The following is a 14,970-nucleotide window of genomic DNA, read 5'->3' on the forward strand; positions in this document are numbered from 1 at the left end:
CTCATGGAAAAGTTGAATAGTTCATTCATAGTGGTTATTAAAGACTGTGGGTAAGAAGGAGATAACATTAATTTCCTATAGCTGGAAATGTTTTATAATATATATAGATTTGATAGAATTTTTATTTCTTTCTGAAAAGTAATACTAATATCTAAGAAAACAACTAGCAGTTTGTCAATTACTTGTGACAGTTGGTGAATCATTCATGTGGATTATACATTTACAATTTTTCTTTTCTTTCTTTTATAGTGTTATGAAATCAAACAAAAAATTAAGCTTCTGTTTTATTTTATTTTACCAATACACAAATCTGGCTCCTAATTCTTGTGCCAAAGTGCACAGTGACTGGTACATTTATTAAGTATACGTAAGCAAAACAGTCAGCAACTGATTATACATTTGTTTATGTGAAATCTACATGTTTTGACTACTTTTTCTTGTTTTGGTTGGTGATGTCTTTATTGCTGATATTTACCTTCTTTTGAGAATTAAAAGACATAATATTTAAAATGTGTGGATTATGCTTCTTATTAGAACTTATGTTAAAATATTTTCTGGAAAGGGAGTGAAAACTCTTAATTCAAATAGAAAATGAAAATTTTCTTTGGATTATTATACTAAATCATAGCCGTTCCAGGAACGTAGTAATATGTTTATATTGCATGTGTAATTTACATTTCCTCTTATTTATTTTTCAGACCCTCTTATTCTTCCTTAATGGATGTACTAATTTTTCAAATTCCCCAAAATACAGTAGAATTTTGTTTTTAAAGTTTTTTTATGTTTTTTAATTTACATTTGTTTCTTCATTGGTCAGCAAGTTTTTGGTTGTCTTGGTTTTCTATGCTTCATATATGTAGTGGTTCTTAGTTCACTTATATTTAAGAATGGAAGACTGATGACTCTTGTTATTTTTCTCTGTTGTATGTGTCCATTTTTCTACTAGATCTCTCCCACTAGTAGGACTAGAATTGGGAACCAAGGTAGAGACAGTGCTTATCACAATTAGGGTGAGCAGATGAGGAGATCACTGTTTGGATGCTAAAATGAGGAGAGCGTCATCCTTTGGCATGGGAAGCCATTCCAGAAACTTCAAAACCTTAGTTCTCCCTGTGCAATTAATTAAGATTCAATAAGAGTACTAATTTGGGTTCCTGAAAGTATAATGCTGGGCTGCTTAGGCTTAGCGTTCACTGAGATAAGGAAGAGGCTAGCAGTGAGGTTGGTGTGGGACACCTGACTAGCGTATTTCATTAGACAGACTTTCAATTAACTCTGTTTTTAGTTGTTCTTCATACTCCCACCTTGCATGGTATTGCTCCCTGGGATAAGGACTTTTCTCCATCATAGACTGTTCACATGTACACATTTAATCTGAATGATAGGCTCACATATTCCTTGATCCATCAGTGTTCCAATATGACTTGGAACTTCAGCCTATAATTTATGAATATCTTTTAAAAAATATCCTGTGCTTGCTTTGGCAGCACATATACCAAAATTGAATGATACAGAGAAGATTAGCATGGCCCCTGCACAAGGATGACATGCAAATTTATGAAGTAAATTTGAGAGGTTGTTTTGTCTATCAGCATTTGCATTTGCTATAATTGTATTGTGGACTTTGGAGAGAGGAGAGACAAGTTATTTTCACTGCGCCATTTTGAACTTTAAAAGGCACTTTCAGACACTTAGTTTTAAAAGATCAATCTAGGCCAGGCGCGGTGGCTTACGCCTGTAATCCCAGCACTTTGGGAGGCCAAGGAGGGCGGGTCATCAGGTCAGGAGATGGAGACCATCCTGGCCAACATGGTGAAACCCCATCTCTATTAAAATACAAACAACAACAACAACAAAAAAAAAACACAAAAGTTTAGTCCCAGCAACTTGGGAGGCTGAGGCAGGAGAATCACTTGAACCTGGAAGGTGGAGGTTGCAGTGAGCTGAAATCACACCACTGTGCTCCAGCCTGGCGACAGAGGAGACTCCATCTCAAAAAAAAAAAATATTAATCTAGCAATTATATGGAGAATGGACTGTAGGATGGAGAGGCTAGTGTCAGGGAGAATAAGCAGGTTTAGGAATAAGATAGTGACAGTTGTGAACACACAAGAAGAAATAATTTCTTCCCTTAGAATGACAGATACAATTTTAATGTAAATACAATATGTAGATATCCAGACTACATTCTGTTCTAAATTATTTTCTAATTCTATAATTAGGTTCTACATAATTAAAATTTTAACTGCTAACTTTAATTGATAAATTATATTTTCTAAAATCTAATATAGAACCATGATATCTGGGTTTGCATGCAACCCATATAGAAGAATTTATTGAAAGTTAGAAGCTCTAATTCTTTATCTAATTCTTTATTTTTCTTTGTGTTTTTTCTATAACTCCAGAAAAATTATATCTGAGCTTAATCTTTTAACTCATGATTAACATAATGTTCAGGCTTTTGATTCTGGAATAAGTACCTCAGTCTTACCAGAATAACAGGTTTATTAAGCTGTTTTAATATTATTATTCTCTGGGCTTTGCTTATATTTCCAGTAATTCCTCTGCAGCAAAATAAAATAGTCCCTGCTTCATTAGTACCCTCTCCCAGATCATCGTGGTTGTTATTACCTTTTTATGTTAATTCCAAGTTATTTTTGTTACATTTTTAAAAGTCACCCATTTTATCTGCTTTCTTGCTTTTCATTTTGCCAGGATGCATTAAATTAGGACCCTCAACAAAATAAATTTAAACGGCCTTCTCCAAGGCCTAATAATATTCTAAGATCTAAATCCAACGAAAATAACTAAATCCTATCATTTTGTTAACTCGCTGTAGCATTTAGCCTGGTTAATCACTGCCCACTTTATAGAAATCTCTCCTCTCTTAATTTCTAAACCATCAGACTTTTGTTTTTCCTGGAGACCAGGCAGTTTTGCTCCATCCCTTGTGGACTCTTCTATTCTTCAAATATGGTGTCCCAAGGCTTTCTTCCACTTTTGACACTTATCTTTTCCTGCTATGTAGCTTCAAGGTTTTATGTCATGCACTCATGGTTTAAATTTCTAAGTTCAAAACTTTAAGCTAGGGCATTCTCCTGGCAGGTACTTGCAAATTTTCTGGACTTTGATGTTCCATAAGCACCTCAAGACCGATACATTAAGAAATGAATTCTACCTTCTCAACTTCTCTTCTTACTGCACTTACGTGCTGTAAAATAAACTAGTAATGAAAGTATTATAGTATGCATTGATGGTAAATTAGGTACCAAGTAATTTCAGAGTATATATTTTGATGAAAGGACACATACATCCTCATAAATTATACACCTACAACATATCCATAAAAAATAACGATTTAAAAAACTTTTAAAAAGGATGAATATATCTTTCCCACTTTGAGTACTCATGTTGGATTGATGCCATATCAAATCAAATCACCACTGAATTTTGTGAAATAAAATACTAACAGCTGAGATTCAAATGTGTTGGGTAGTGTGATAAATCCCAGGAAAAGTTATACATCTTTATGAGTTGGACATTCTGACAAACAAATCAATGAAAAAATGAAATAGATATGTATCAAAAATGGGTTCATTTAGAAACAAGTGAAAAGAAAGGTTGACAGTAGTCATGTAGAAAAGAAAGACATTATTTTAAAAAATTTTATTCTTAACTGTTTTTCCTATGAATTCAAATATCACAAGTTTTTCCTTATGAGGCAAATCTGGATAATGGTTTTTAAAAATAGTTGTACTTTAACAATTGTGTGTGTATGAGCCGTATGTGTGCTTATATGTACTTTTATATCTATATATTAAATGGGTTCATTGTTCAAAAAATTAAAAACACAGAATTATTTAAAGTAGTATTTAATTCCCCCTGTTATGCCTGACCCTACATTGAAATGATTACTGTCAATATTTTGGTATGTATTCTAGATTTTTAAATTTTAGAATGCCCTATTTAGTGTACATGTAATTATTTTTGTTGGCCAGGTGTGGTGGCTCACGCCTGTAATCCCAGCACTTTGGGAGGCCGAGGCGGGCGGATCACGAGGTCAGGAGATTGAGACCACGGTGAAACCCCGTCTCTACTAAAAATACAAAAAATTAGCCGGGCGTGGTGGCGGGCGCCTGTAGTCCCAGCTACTCAGAGAGGCTGAGGCAGGAGAATGGCGTGAACCCCGGGGGGCAGAGCCTGCAGTGAGCCGAGATTGCGCCACTGCACTCCAGCCTGGGTGAAAGAGCGAGATTCCTTCTCAAAAAAAAAAAAAAAAATTATTTTTGTTTATTAACATTTTAAATGAATTATTTCATTTCATTCAATTTCATTTCAGAGTTCACGTGCTCTGAAAAGGGCTTGTTTTTCCTTTACCAACAGTATTACAGATAATTTTCATCCCTGCTTCCTTCCCTTCTGCCCCCATCTGCTTGGCTACCAATCTATCTCATTTTTAAGAGAAGACAATTCCATTCTATGTTTGAACAATAATTTATTAACTAAGTCACCATTGGTGAACATTAGTATGTCTTCATTTATTTTACTGAGAATGTCAAAACGATGTTGCAGCAAGCACCTTGACACATCTTTGGAAGCTTTTGTGATTACTTAGCAAATCTATAGGCAAAGTTGCTTACTCGACTAAAATATACATTTAAAATAAATGCACTTGAAGCAAATTTTCTCTCCTGATTAGTTATATCAATTTACCTTACTGCCAAGAGTATATACTTTCTTGAATCTTTGATAACAATGGATAATTCAGATTTTTGAATCTTCTATTCTGATTCATTTCTTTAATAGGGAATTTGAACATAATTTTATTTTTACTGGCCATTAATACTTTCTTTTAGTGATTTTTATGTTCCTGTGCTTTTCCTATTTTCTTTCAGTATATTTGTCTCATGTATTTGCAGAAGCTCTTTCCTCATTATGGATAAGCACTATGTCTTCTTTTATATTGTAAGCTTCTTTTCAATTGTCTTAGTTTTCATTTGCCTTAGTTGTTTTTTAATTTATTGCATAAGAAGAAAATGTTGAATTTTATTTCTCTATTTTTATATCTAGATTTATATTTGTGTGTGGCCTAAAATCATATTTTAATTTTTCTAAATGGTCATATTAGATAACAATATTTTCAGCTTCATGTTACAGTGTACCTGAACACTTGTGACTTAAGCAATAACACCTTTAATGGTCTGAGCTAAGAATTTTGGAGGTAGGTAGTCCAGGACAGGGAAAACAATTTCATCATATCATCAAAGACCTGCGTTCCTTCTATGTTTTTTTGGTTACACCTTTAGAGTATTGGCTTGTTGACTTATTCACACAAGATCAATGCTCTATTTTCAGGAATCACATTGTGTTCCGTGGAAGAAGAAGTAATGAGAAAAATAGAGCCAGCAACATCTTCCCCTTTATACAGAAAAGTAAATGCTTTACTAAAAGTCCTAATAGAGTTATGGTTATGTCTCATTGACAATACCTGACTACATGGGGCCCCTAGATACAAGGACTGGCTATCATGCTTTTAAACATATATCAAAAACATCTTACATGGCTTTTAAATGATTGCGTACCTATGCTTCTGCTGTAGCAAATAAGGAACATAACATTTTCATATTCCTTTCTGTCTTTCTTTCTCTCTCTATCACACACACAGACTGCACATTTAGCCTCTGAGATTGATATGGACAAAAGGAGTTTGGAAATGCACTAGCTAAACAAAAGTGGCTCCATACTGACTAAGGTTTTCCTTACCAAAGTTTATTGAATGATTATTCAATGAATAAATATTCATTTATTTATTGACTTCTTCCTTTGAAAACATATTTATATCATAAATTAACTTTCCATATAGAGTAAGCATCATTATATTTCTGGACTATGCTTGCCATTTTTTTTTTTAATTTCTACTAAGAACCAAACTGTCTTAGTTCCTGTAGTTCTTCTTATTTGTACTGAGAGGCTGGGAGAGCCAGTAACTGTGCTTCTGGGACTTGGCTGCCAAAAATCAGGAAGACAATATTCCTATTTATGATTGCATGTCTGTCTATTTCTCCCAGCTGTGTTTTGTAGGCCAGAATAACCTCGCTCATTAAGGTTGTCTGACCAAGTTAAATTTATGAACAGCCCTCGGGAAGAACTTATTTTCCACAAAAAATATGTGTTGTTCTGAATTTGATCACAATCATACGGGTTCCCCAGAGTTAGATCTAGGAGCTTAATACTTCTCTCAAATCTTCACAATATTTCTGTTGATCAAAAAAGTTATCTCATGGTTTTGAAAGGTGAGCTACTAATTTGAAATACCTTAGAGTAGATCTATATCCTGGCTGGCATTCTTTTAAATGTGTATCTTAAAAAAATCAAAATGGCTTTTAGGTGATTTGCATACCTGTGCTTCTGCTGTAGCAATTAGGAAATTTAATCTTTTCCACTTCTCTCTCTCTCTCTCACACACACACACGTTACATGTAATTATTTTTTAATTTTACAAGAATTGAATCATAGTTCTGCACACATGCAAAGTAAATGCTTTTCCTTTACCAGCTATATTATAATTTCCATCCTGTCTATCTCTCTATGTATTTTATCATCTAAAAATCTCATTCTAAGAAAACAGAACTCCATTCTATATGTGAATCATAATTTATTAAACAATTTACCATGTTGAGCATTTTATATATTTACGTATAGTCTTTTTGCATATACTCTTGTATAGTAAAAAGGCTTGTGGGCACAAAGTAAAACAAAGTAATTTAATTTTTATATTTATCATTTTCTAAGTCTTCAATATATGGAGGTTGTACCTGGTCATCTCTGATGTTATGTACAATTGAAACCCTCTGTTTTCTTGTGAGGTCCAGTGCAGGCCATTCATATGTGTGGAAGTGCTTTGAAATACTCTAAAGAATTCTAAAAAATAAGATGATATCATTGTTATTATTGCTTAAAGATAATAGGCTAGAGATCTATAATGGGATTCCAGAGGGGCATTACAGTACTATAATATAAAGGCTCAGGCTAAAAGAAAGTCTATACAAGTAAGCCAGACACTGATTACTAAAGCTTTTGAAAGCCAAATTTTGGATCCAGACTTAAAAATAAAAGTTATACTATTTTGTCAGCATTAGGAAAGAAGTTGTTTATGACACTGGTTGTACATTAGAATTACTATTTTTTTTAAAAAAAGAATTAAGTGACTTAAAAGATATTCTTAGGGATTTTGACTTAATTGGTACAGAATGAGGTCTGGGTATGGACATTTTTTAAAAATAGCTATGTTATTTAAACGTTTAGCCTGGGTTAAAAGTCAACATAGGATAAGTTGATTTTTCTACATTTATATTGCTTTTCCCTGCTTCTGACCCCTGACCCTAACTCTAGATAGAATATGTATTATGATTTTGTGTTCTTATCACCTTGTTATCTTAAAAGCCTATTTAAAGTGGTGGGGCATTTGTATCCATTGTTAGACCTACTCACACTTGCTCAATGACCTTGAGTCACCAAACTGGGACTTGAATCCATGGATGTGTCTTGGCTTGGCCTATAAATTTCCTCTGAAGGTGATCAAGATGCAACATACAAATGACCAAAAATGATTGGATTTTCTGTATAACTTTAAATTATTTTAGATTTTGTGTGCTGATGGTTTAGCTCTTAAATGACAAATAGAAAATCAGAGTTAGGACTCTACTTTCAATTATATGCTTGATTTTATGGTGCTTTTATTTAACTATTTGATAAGCCAATGTTACTCAGTTTCCTTAGAAAAATAGGAATATATGCATTCACTAAATTGATGGAAATTGTCCATCAATTCAGTCTGCTCATTAAAAATAGTAATTACTAAACTTTCATCATATGTACAATACATTAACAAATATAATGTTTCTCAGTTTATTAAAAACATAACATCAAATTTTACCCTTCTACATACAAAATTGATGTGTTTTATTTCCCAGATTACAGAAAGAACAAAATGAATACTCAATAGAAATTTGTATTTTCAAGATTCTGCTGGTGTAGCGAAGCAATGCCATCATAATGTGAAGTGTTGCTGCCATCTGCAGCATGAAAGACTTATTAAACGTGTATATTACCTAGGCATATGTAACTGGATTTTAAAAAGTAAGAACTGTTTAATTCTCTATTAGTCTTTCTATGTATTTTCCGCAGCTAGCTTTCAACGTAATTAAAAATATGATATAGTTTAAAACATTCAATATACTTAAGAATATAATATAGGTGCCAAAATGAATACTGACATTTTATTTTATTTTATTATTTGGTTAAGCTAAAATTAATATTGAAGAGACAATGAAATTGTAGCCCAAAACTGCTTTTATGATTTATTTTTATTGGAAAATATTTTCCAAATCTTTTATGTTTAATAAAGTTTTTTTTATTAATCACCCCAATATAATGTAAACTTTTTCTCAAAGGTATTTTTTCAGGTTTACACATTGGCTACTTCATCTATTATGTGGAATAACAAGCACAAAGATATCCACAGAATAACACCGCACATATACTACTAGTGGATGAAAGATTTAAAGTTGTTTATATGTTACCTTTCTAAATAGAAAGAGCACATAATATTGATGAGACTATTATTAATTCAGGTCTTAAAGGAATAAAAGCACCTCTCCCCTAGTTTTTTGGATTCTCATTTTATTTTATTTTAAAAGTTATTTCATTGTGCCGTTTCCTGCCCACTCATATTCTTCATTCTGGAAGGTTGACAAAAAGCTAACAGTTTTGTAAAATCTGGCAAATTACTTAACCTTCCTGAACATTGATTTTTTTCATCTGTACCTTTGGGCTTATAATGTGTGGCACTGGAATCAGATGAGCAATGTATGTAAGAAGTCTAGCCCAGTGTCTCATAATGCTCATTAACGCTAGGCTTTATATATTTGTGAAACAAATAGTCTTGTGTTTTAATTTTGTTTCAGGCAAAATATCAAATTTTAATATTTGAAATCTCTTATAGTTCCATTGTAATTGTTTTTTAAAAATAATATATTTATAATTAAATCAAAAATGCCTTGAAATGCATTTTCGATAATGCTGATAATGACACTTGGCAGACAGTCATAAAATAGAGACTCAGTCAGCAAAAGCTACTATGGTTTTTTCCATTTCTTTAACACAATTTTTAATGAAAATTTTTTTCTTTTTAAAATATATTATAGATTCCTTAAATTATTTAATTCAAATTATTTAAATATGAGATGCCTAAATTTAATCCCTAGACAGTTAGAATGAACCACAATACATGTCACTAAGTACAATTCCCACCTATTTTTAATGGCAAAAATTTCACAGCATAAGAAATAGACAAAATCCATCTATACTTATTTAGAGAAATTTTATTAAAAATAATTTTTTCTTCTAAGACGAGCAAAACACAATGTAAGGAGAAATGATAAAAATCAAAGTGTATAGAATGAAAAAAATGTTTAATTTGAAAAGTCAAAATATGATAAACAATAATTTCATTTCCCCTTATTTTAGCAATTAAAGAAACAATAATATAAAACTTACAAAACAGGTGTAAGAGTAAATTATGAAGTAGTAAACGTTTACGTTATTTTCTGTTTGTTTTCATTTTGAAAATAAAATACAACAAATCTAAAAATAATATGTCCATAAACCTCTAATTAAGGCTCAAATGAATTAGAATTTCAGTGTGCAACCTGTCTGGGCTATAACCTGAATTCTTCATATCATCTATCCAAACCTCTCTTTTGTAGGGAAGTCTGATTTATCTAACAAGTTTTACCATCCTTCCTTCCAGATATTATGGCTTCGGAAAGATATTGTTTTGTTCCTCCTTAATACTTGTCGATTTGCTCAGATTCAGTTTCCGAGTTTCAATACAGTTTCTAAACAATTTCCGAAACCTCTAGAAGATGCTTTGGCCAAATACAGACAAAGTACATAAATTCAGAAGAAAATATTAGTTGAATCGTGATCTAGCACCATTACTTGGAGGATACCTGGGGCACAGCTGAGTGGGACGATGTGGCCTAGCCTAAGAGAGTCTGATCTCACTAAGCACATTCTGATCTTATGCAGCCTCTTCATTCTTCATTCTGACTACTATATTTCTATCTCTTCCGTGCCTTTGTTTGTGCTGTGCTCTTGGCTTGGAATATTCTCCCAGCCAAACACTTCCTAGCTTTGACCCCACCTAGCATGTAAGACACATACTCAACTCATGGGTTATTTGTTAGCTACTCTCTAGGGGTACTAACCTTCCACCTTAAATGGTATTGAATGCTTCCTTTTTTTGTGCCTTTGTGGTACATTCTTTTTATTGTAGCACCTGTAACACTGACTTGAACCTGTTCTTATGAGTGTCATGGCCATACCTTCAGTTTCTAATGACAAAAATTGGAATGAACTGATTTTTTATATTAGAGTTCTTAAAATCCTTTACATTCCATATCTAACGAAATGCCAAGTTTTGTCAGTTCCTCTTCCTAACCTTGCCTTGCAAGACTGTATGTGATTTAGCCCCTGGCTACTTTTCCTACAGCAGTTCATTTTTCTCTCTCTCTTGTTTATTGTACTCCATACTGGCTTCCTGTGCTTCTCAAACTTGCCCAGTTGCTCTTGACTCAGAGCCTTTGAATTTGCTTCTTTTTTTTTTTTTTTGGAGACGGAGTCTTGCTCTGTTGCCCAGGCTGGAGTGCAGTGGCACGATCTCAGCTCACTGCAATCTCGGCCTCCCGGGTTCAAACAATTCTTCTACCTCAGCCTCCCGAGTAGCTGGGACTACAGGCGCACACTGCTACGCCCAGTTAATTTTTTGTATTTTAGCAGAGTTGGAGTTTCACCTTGTTTCTCGGCTGGTCGAGAGCTCCTGAGCTCAGGCAAGCCGCCCGCCTTGGCCTCTCAAAGTGTTGGGATTACAGGCGTGAGCCACCACGCCTGCCCTGCATTTACTTTTGTATCTGCCTGGTACACTCTTTTTCTAAATATTCTTAAGTCTTGCTTTCTTCTTTCTGGTCTATGCTAAAATGTAACAGCAGTTCTATTTCTATTTTGTTACCCTGAGTTACTTTTTCACGGGTTTGAGGATGTAAAATACTCGTCCTTCTAGGAAAGAATTGATTGTTCACTCCTTGCATTAACAATCAAATGAGTAACAATCAAAACTAGTATTAAACCTGTTTAAACAATCAATGATTGATTACAAAAGTACACACACTTCTGAAAGACAATCGGAAACATCTTCTTTACATAATTTCTGAAAATCAGATAATCAGCAATAGCTTTAGTCCAGTGAATAGATTCCTAAGGGTCAGCCAGTCAGCCAGTCAGTGAACATATTTACATAGCTAAAGTCAATACTCCAGCATTTAAACTCCACACTTTCCCAAAACCCTATATAGTTTACCTTCTTTGCTTATAAATTGTGTCTTGCAAAACCAGTTCTCCCTTGCCTGAATAAATAATAAGTTCAGCTTCTTTTTTTAGATATTGAGTGGTAGATTCCTTGTCAATATTTGTGATTATCTATGGTAAACTTATCATGTTGTTATCTATTGGTTTATTATCAACTCTATTCTATGTAAGCTCCACAAAGGCAGGCACCTTGTTGCTTTTGTTTACTGCTATAGCTTAATGCTGACATTGATGCCTAGTGCAGTGTATGCATTCCAGAAATACTTGTTGAAGAGACTTTAGAGCAGGGACAATGTATCATTGAGTATAATATCCCCAATGCCTAATATGGAGCCTAGTACATAGAAGTGGTTTCAAAAATATTAGCTAAATAAGTGAATGAATAAGAAAAAGTTCAAGAGTGACTACAGTTAATAACAATGTTTTGTATTCTTGAAAATTGCTAGGAGTAGATTTTAAGTGTTCTCAGCGTAAAAAAAAAGTGAGATAATGCCTATGTTAATTAGCTCAATTTGGCCATTCTACAATGTACAGATATATTTGAATACATCATGTTGTACATGATAAATATTACATTTTTATTGGTCAATTATACAATAAATAAAAATTAAAAAATGATTAATTGTCCATGTATTATTTAAAACATTTTTAGGAACATCTTTGAAGTAAACCAGAAATTATTCAGATCTTAATGGGTCCATATAGTTCTCTTAAACTCACTTCTCTTTTTAGAAATATTCTAGTTGAAAAGATACCCACTTTCCTTTTTGACATCTCTTTTTGAAAGACTTAAAGGCATTGCAATTTCAATGACTAAAACAATCTATGCTCCTTCCCCTAAACCAGATCCTCTTTTAATATTTCCTCTGTCAGTAAATGGCATTTCTCTCACAGAGGGAGAAATTAGTCAGGCAGTCAGTTAGGGTGGGTCCTCGGTTGAGTTCTTTCAAACAAAAGAACAGCCTGCAGGCATAAATAAGGGAACTTGCATAGGAAGGCTTGCCTAAGACATGGCCACACTGCATAGATAAGACAGGCCACACAGCTGACTTGCCCAGACATGTCTGCGGTGGGAAATTCCATCCCGTGACACATGTGCAGTAAGGAGAAAAAAGCAATATGGAGTAACTCAAGGTAAGGGCTTGCATGCACACTAGGAGGACAGGGTGGAGTTACCAGAAATTAGCACTTTATGCAAATTAGATGCCCAGCCCTCATTGGTTTCTTATAAAAGCCTCTGTATTCAACTATAAAATGGCAACCCTTTCCTGGGACCACTCTCTGCGGCAGAGAGCTTTCTCTCTTTCTTTTGCTTATTAAACTGCTGCTCTAACCTCGCCCTTGGCATGTCGCATTCTTGATTTTCTCGGCTGTAAGACAAAGAACTTTGGAAAAATTTAGTTTGTTGTTTAAAAGAGAATAGCCCTTACCAGAACAAAACTGCTTCTATAAATCTAATGAAAGTCCACCAAGTTAAAAGGATGAGAGGGGCCTGAATTTTCTGCTAAGATGTAGGTGTAATTAAATGATTACCAGCCATTATACTGCAGGTCACAAGATTTATAACTTTCCCAATTACTCCTGTAAATACCATTACTATTGTAGAAACTAAGATTGGCCTTTTAAGATGTCTTTTCAGGCTTTTGCATTTCAAATAACGGAATGGTCCTGCCTAGACCAGCAACTCCTCTGTGGCTTCCACCCAGAAGTGGACTCAGTGCACGAAGACCATTTTCCACACCCCTATGTTTGTATCCCCAACCAATTAGCAGCACCCATTCCCTAGCCCCTTGCTTGCCAAATGATTCTTGAAAAACCCTAGCCTTCAAATTTTCAGGGAGGCTGATTTGAGTGATAATTAAATCCAGCATCACTCCCTCCTTCCCTGACCAAGTCAAATTGCCATACCTTAGCATCTTGTCCATCTCCATTAAACATTTCTCATATCTGAAACGTAATCTGTGTTCTTGTCATTATTGGATTAAAAGCTATCTCTTCAACTAAACTGTTACCACTATAAGAAAAGGGTCTATGTATTTGGCATGTAAGAGCAAGTAAATAAATATTTATTTAAATGGATGAATGAATGAGAGGTGTGTGAATCTGGTCAAGTTTTTCCCAGTAAACGCAGTACACAGAGTTGGAGTAAACAGAGTTGGAGCCTGTGTTCTGGGGTTGTCCTGGGGACAAGAAGCAGTAGTGCACTAGGAAACACTGTTGTACAAGTATCAGTCCTGTTCTAGAGCTTCATGCTTTACACTAAAAGTCATAAGGTCTTGCTAGTCACTCATGGACTTATGTTTGGTGGAAAAGGGAAAAGTAGAGCATAAAAGAGATAAGAAGATCAATTTTACCTTTAATAAGAAAGGAGAGACAGAATGGGTCTCAGTTTGTCTATGCCAACTTGAAAGCAAAGCACTACATCAGGTTTTTATTTAAATGCAGCCAATTTTAAAATGAGTGATATATTCTAAGAAGGATTTTAATCTTTAGTGGGTCTCCCTTAGGTGTAATTGTTGAATAGCTCTGTCCAATAGTTTTAGGGTTCATTTGATATTTTTAAAAAGTCTCCAAAGCAGTTTATCATGGTAAAATGCAGCACTTACAAATGATAATTTTTTTCCCATTTTTGCCCGGTGGTGAAAATCTCAGCTGTTGCTGCTGACATCAGTTATAAAAATCTTACATTTTAGAAATCAAAAGTAAAGGACAAGAGAAGATAGGAAAGCAAGATTATCTTTAGGAAGAAAATTTGAGACATGAAGCAGGGGTGCTGGGCAGGAAGGGGGGAAGACAATTTCCCAGGCAGTCATCGTCATACTGCCTGATTTTCCTTTGTTATCATTTCATTTTGTTACCCTACCAGAAATTTATATAAAGCATGGTGCCTGGCATGTTATTTGTCCTCCATTTTATTAGTTAATAAGCATCAGCTTTAAAAGTGTAATTTACTTTAGCTGATTATAAGAAAACCATAAATCCCATATACTTGAAATGCAACAGATTGAGAGGAAAGGGAAGGAATGCTGAGCTCTCCTTCATCATCACCAGAGTTCTTCAAGGTAATATGAGAATCTCAAGGAGATCCCCAAATATCACAGTTTAAGGTTGCAGCACTGGCAAACAGCAAAGCTAGATTCCAGGTTATGTCTATTGCACACAAGACTTTTGTTCCCTTCTATGACTGCATTGCTTCCAACATGAAGGTGATACCAGTTACACTGAAAAAATAAATGGTATGACTGGGAGAAAGGTTGCATGTGATTTTAAAATATAGTTATTTTTTGGTAGTTAATACTTAAACTACTCTGCCTCAGGTACAAGATATGTTATGGTCGATTGAGGCAATGTATATTCTTTGCATGCCTAGAGGGGGTTGTCAGAAATGGTTAAGGTGTAAATAAGGACAAAGAAACTGAAGAATACTAAACCAGAATATGGGGGACAGAAGCTTTTCATTTTTATGTTATACAGCATAAAGCCCTTACTCCAGAGCCTAGAACTAAATTGATATTTGTGTGTTCTCTGGGGAACTTAGCTACC

The 14,970-nt window shown here is 34.2% G+C and overlaps 1 protein-coding gene and 1 non-coding gene across 2 annotated transcripts in view; one reads left to right on the forward strand and one right to left on the reverse strand.

The window, feature by feature from the left end:
• The first annotated feature begins 1,471 nt into the window (after positions 1-1,471).
• Positions 1,472-1,581, forward strand: LOC115837482. The gene has a single exon (XR_004032514.1). It is a non-coding gene; the product is annotated as a U6 spliceosomal RNA (small nuclear RNA).
• Positions 1,582-6,750: 5,169 nt separating this feature from the next.
• Positions 6,751-14,970, reverse strand: part of PLSCR5 (phospholipid scramblase family member 5) — a 31,283-nt gene continuing 23,063 nt past the window's right edge. Inside the window, exon 8 of the mRNA XM_012510633.2 lies at positions 6,751-6,921. The gene's annotated coding sequence lies outside the window, so the exon portion shown is untranslated. The remainder of the gene's footprint in view (positions 6,922-14,970) is intronic.

The sequence above is a fragment of the Nomascus leucogenys genome, chromosome 11 (assembly GCF_006542625.1).
Source record: "Nomascus leucogenys isolate Asia chromosome 11, Asia_NLE_v1, whole genome shotgun sequence".
Classification (NCBI taxonomy): domain Eukaryota; kingdom Metazoa; phylum Chordata; class Mammalia; order Primates; family Hylobatidae; genus Nomascus; species Nomascus leucogenys.